The sequence below is a fragment of the Pan troglodytes genome, chromosome 14 (genome assembly GCF_028858775.2).
Source record: "Pan troglodytes isolate AG18354 chromosome 14, NHGRI_mPanTro3-v2.0_pri, whole genome shotgun sequence".
NCBI lineage: Eukaryota > Metazoa > Chordata > Mammalia > Primates > Hominidae > Pan > Pan troglodytes.
This window is the reverse complement of record NC_072412.2, coordinates 53407442-53413037: the sequence shown is the minus strand read 5'-3', so window position 1 is coordinate 53413037 and position 5596 is coordinate 53407442.

Here is a 5596-nt window from a genome sequence, read left to right as displayed (position 1 = left end):
TATGTTCCTCATTATAAAAGCATATGCTCATTGTAAAAAAAGAAATTACTTTCATCGTCTGGAGCAATCACTTTGCTTTAGTGCATTTCCTCCTGCAATTTTTAAAATGGAAATCTGAAGAATTCTCAGAAGCTTCTGGCAAACATGGATATGAATTTAGGAAGAAAAATTTAAGAAGACAAAACAGGAGATAAGTAACAAATGCATGAAATACTCAGGGCTGAATTTCCAAATCTTAGAAACACTGTTTGGAATAAATCTAAAAGAGTGGTCTGGTATATTTTATTATCTTAATTTATATTATAATGAGAAATGGAGCACATCTGACTTCAGAGTCCTCATCCACTATTTTAAGACTGCTCTAAAAGTGACCCATTATAGAGAGAATTAATAAATGAGAACTAATGAACCCAAACCAGGGACAAGTAAATATGACAGTAAATACACAAACAACTTTTAGACACAACCAAAGTGTGAATCATATGAAGGCAGCACTCAGTAGATTACTTTTTACTTGAGATATCTAATGATCCTTGTCCAAAATAAATTTAATTGTTACAGTTTCATTACATTTTTCCATATCTCAGTGACCTGGAAATTCTTTTGAGAGTTGTAGGTTTAAAAAAATTAAATTGCTGCTTAACAAGCATTGACTTTAGTAAGCTTTTGAGTTTTGTTTTGCATGAAATTGTTAGTAGCAGAATGAGGAGATATGGTGTAGACCAGATGTTTCCAGTGTTGGCCTCTTTACAAAGTAAAATGATGTTATAGACCCTCATATAATAATGTTTTTGTTTACTTCATTTAAGTAAATATGTATGTGGATTAATGGGTTCTGTGAAATAATTACCCAGCCCCAGTCCATAGGCTGGGCTTTAGCCACTGAGTTACTAGAGAAGAGGAAACAAATTGTAAAGAAAGACTCTTATTGTGGGAAATGGAAGTGTTCCCAGGGGCCCCTCTTTTTCCCCCTGGAAATGTCTTCATATTGCAGAAATTTTTCCAGCTTCCTTGTTGTGTGAATTTATCTTATTTAGGTCTCTCATGCCAGGCCCACACAGGAAATCATATTCCTGCAATATGGCCCTGTGTCTCCTTCCTTTGGAATATTGTAAACACCCGCTTTGTCCCAACAGAATTAAGCCAAATGATGACATTGCGAAGAGCGTCTTGGTTGGCTATTGGTCTTGTTTTTATTGTTACATGTGGGCCAAGTGTCTCAGAACTTTTCTCATAATCTCATGTGCCTCTCACCTGGATTGGCATTGGAGAGCAATAATGCAACTTCAGTGCGATTCTGCAGATTTCATTCCGAAGTGAGAGAAGAAATAGAATCACATTTTGATAAGATATTGCATTGTTGATACTTCTTTTGATTTCTCTGGGGTGCCAATCTTGCAACTTTCTGCCCTGTTTTAGCTTTAGATGTAACCATTCCTGGTTATTATTGGTTCAGAAGAGAGAGAGAGATATTTTGTCAATTCAGCCCATTCAGGATGGCTGGAGAACATTCATGGCACAGTTGGAAAAATAGTCTGTTGCTTTTATTGAAAGCATGATCTTTCCTTTGGCAGCAACAAAACCCATATTCTTTCTTATCTGGCAGAGAGAAACACTTATGCAGACAGAAAGACAGTTGCTTTTAGCTTTTAGAAAACATACCAATTGAGAAGTAGTTTTGTGATGCAAATTTGGTGCCAATGACTAAGCTTCTTTGAAGAGTGAAAGTTGGAGAGTTGCTTTGGCAGAGGCCTGGAGCCCTCCAGGATATTCTGAACAGATGCTGAAGTTCTTACCTTTCTTGGTTTGAAGGTTGTCTCTCTCACACTGAACATAGTATCTTTGTCAAGAAACTTCAGGAATGTAGTACATTAAAATTTAACCCCCTCTGAAAGTAAACCACCTGTAGAAAGGTCAGTATAATATCTGGGTTTAAAGCCACTTCCTCCACTTACTGTGTGAACTTGAACAAGTTACTTCATTGAGCCTCAGTTTCCCCATCTGTAAGGGGGGAAGATAATAGAATTGACCTAATAGTGTTATAGGGATTAAAGGAGATAGGGCACGGTGTCTGGCAGGGTGTAGTAGCTCAAGTAGTGCTAGCTATTATTACTATTATCAATCAAATATCTAACAGTAGCTGGTATTTTGTGATCATTCTAAGTTTGAACTTCTAACTCTCATCTCATGTTTTTGTTTTTTGTTTTTTTTTTTTGATGTAATACCCCATTAATGATGTCCAGCCAAAGACCTCCAGAAACACTCTTGTACGTGAATAAGGCTGGTTCATTACTTGTTGCAGTGAGGGAGAACACACATTATAGGAATTATGGGTGTCTCAGTAAGAGAGTGTTAGAAAGGACCTTATAAGATTAGACTTTGATTGGGTGATCTGAGGCAGGGTCTGAGGTAGCAGGGATTCCCTCTAGATTGGATGGTGTTAGAAAGCAGGGCAATTCTCTGATTATGGATCTCAGTGACTTTTATCTATAGGAAGGGGAAACTATAGGGAGAATAAAGTTGTCATTGGTAAAGAAGTAGCAGTCCTCATTTCGGCCAAGAGATAGGGTGTTTGGTATTTTGTGGGTGGTACAGTGACTTGCTTTTGTCTGTACTTAGACAAAATTATGAAGTGGCCCTGCTTGGTCTTATTTAATCATGATCTCAAAGTTGCCTGGTCAGAGGCTGGTTTTCTGTGAGATGGTTCATGTCTAATGGGAGAATCACAGGGTCTACCTGTGAGAGCCAGGCCAGCTTCTGGGTGTCAGGGGCTGCTCTTTTTCCTTCCTCAATTGTTACAACTACAATTCTAAAGAAATATTCCAATGATTTAAATGAGCAACACATCTTTCCCTCCTGAAGAGTTGAATAGACTAGCCAAGTTTTCAGGAAAAACACATCATTCATTTGTTCATTCAACAAATTTTCCTTTGGAATTTACTACTGGCCTTGTCATATGTGCTGGGGCTCTAACAATGAACAAGAAAGAGGATGTGTGTACATTAGAGCATCTAGTAGGGGAGACATTCAAATAGGGGAGACAGACATACAAGGAAACAAAAGAAGAAACTCAGTGTTTTCTGCTCTTGATAAGTCTCCAAACTGACTGTACAGAAGGCACTCTATACTGTCCATCCTTATTTTGAGAGATGGCTCTTTTTTATTCCTGGATTTGATGACTGTTTACTGGAAAGGGGCAATGTTTTGAGACATAAACACCTATCTATACCATACATGACTACATTTCTTTTCTGATGTTGTGGACCTAAAGATGAAGTGAGAAAGGCTGAGAGAAGAGAGACTAGGGATGGAAAAGACTTCCAGATATTAAACATAAAAGATAAGTGAAAGAAAGATGATTTTTTTGATTTTGATGTATTTGAAGGAAGAAATCAGTGATGATTTCCCTAGATTCCTGTGCTATTCTAATGAACAGGCTGCTTTCAAGCTAAGAATATTTGGAAAACTCAGGTTTCATTTGTGGCTTCCTCGTCTACTCCAAGTGGTGCTTTATGAGTGGGTTTTTTCTTCACTCAAGATTCTCTTTCCAGCCCTACTATGTGTTATTTTTAATTTGTTTCCCTATGTTGATTGGCAAGGTCCCTGCTAAGTACTTATCAGGTTTTTGATGAATAGCTGTGGATTGATTCTTGGATTCCCCACATCCTGTAACCCAGATGTCAGCTGTACGGTCATCCTCTGGCTCCAGAAGCCACAACCACCTTCTCTGTGTTCATTGTGTAACTACCTGGATGCAGACCCAGCAACTCTTTGTCATCTCTTAAAGAAGCAACTTACCCAGATACCTGGTAGACCACAGAAGATGTCACTGAGGGTTTTATAGGGAAGGCAGAGGAGGAGATTTTTCCACATCAATCAAGTTTTACATTTTCACTCAACAAAGTCTGTTTTTTCCTCAGCACGGTAGCAACTGAGGCTCTCTGCTCACCTTCCCAAAATGAGGCCCTTCTCTCAATTTCCTGAATTTTCTTAGGGCACTTTAACATTTTCATATTTTTATCCTGAAGAACAATGAAAACTATCATGAGAAATTCTTTTACCAGCTGTGATGGTTAATTTTATGTGTCAGCTAGACTGGGCTAAAAGATTCCTAGAGAGCTGGCAAACAGTACTTCTAGGTGCGTCTGTGTTTCTGGAAGAGATTAACATTTGAATCTCTAGGCTGAGTACAACCCACCCTCATCAAGGTGGGCAGGCATCATCCAATCCACTGAGAGCTTGAGTAAAGCAAAAAGGCAGAGTAAAAGCCAATTTTCTTCCTGTTAGAGCTGGAACATTTATTTTCTCCTGCCCTCAGACGTTGGTGCTCCTTGTTCTTGGACGTTCCAACTTGGACTGAATTACACCACTGGTTTTCCTGATTCTCCAGGTTGCAGGTGGCAGAGTATAGAACTTCTCGGCCTCTTTAATCACGTGAGCCAATTCCCATGAAACATCTTTTCTCTATCTCTATTTATGTGGAATCTATCCTATTGGTTCTGTTTTTCTAAAGAACCCTGGCTATGAGACCAGCTTTAACCAACATAATAACTGCCTATTAGCTTCATTCTAAAGCCACTTTCTTGGCTGATTGCACCTTTTTCTCTCCAGCTGTCAGCCTCCCTTACTTGAGAGTAAATGTAGAAAGTAAAATGGGCAAATTGTGTAAGTGAATATGTGACTTATATTTTTACAAATGATTGCTACAGTTTTAGGCCATTAATTTTAGGAAAGAAGAAAAAAAGTTCAAAGAACAAATTTCCTTTTGTGTCTTGGATTCATGGCTTCCCTCCTGCTGTGTCTCTGGGCTTACTTAATTTGTTGGCTGTCTTTGCCATTTTTACAGAGCTCGTCATTTAGTGACTTTTTGATTGTCCTTGGATGAAGCTGGGATCTGTGTGAAAAATGAAATGCACTATCCCTATTCCTAGGGATAATCACTATCACTAAACTTTTTTGAATATTTATTTCAGCGTCTTTGAGAAGGATTGCAAAATAAACTTATTGAATTTTATCTTCCTTGCATTTTTAGCCTATCTTTGCTGGAGAAATATGTTTAACAATGAACACAAATGTTGAAGTAATGAGTGCTTATATTGATGGTTTGCTCTTCAGGATGGAGACCTATTCAGAAAAATCTGTATCAAAACTTTTAAGAGAAACAACTCAGAACCTATACTCTCTCCTACAGGCGATCTTTCTTATCTTAATCTCCAATTATTCTATGTGTCTTTGGAAGTAATTTGTGATCAGATGTAGTGGCCAGTTTCACTTTAGACAGCCCTTTTGGTCAGAAATGATTTATAATGCGTGGCTGCATCTTATACTTGCACATCCATCTTTCCTTTCCTAACTAAGCTGGAATTTATCCATAAGAGTCTCTACTAGGGGGATGTTAAAAGTAATAATAACTGTTCTTATGTGTTATTTGGTATTTTTTGTTTAAGGAAAAATCCCCCAATGCCTGGGGTAATATGCAGCTCCTCATGTATTTATGGAATAAATACCGTTTCAAGTTTCCAAACCCCAATCTTGATATAATTCCTCTTAATTTTGGCTAACGTTCTCTGTATTCTCCATGTTCCCAGCTACTGTT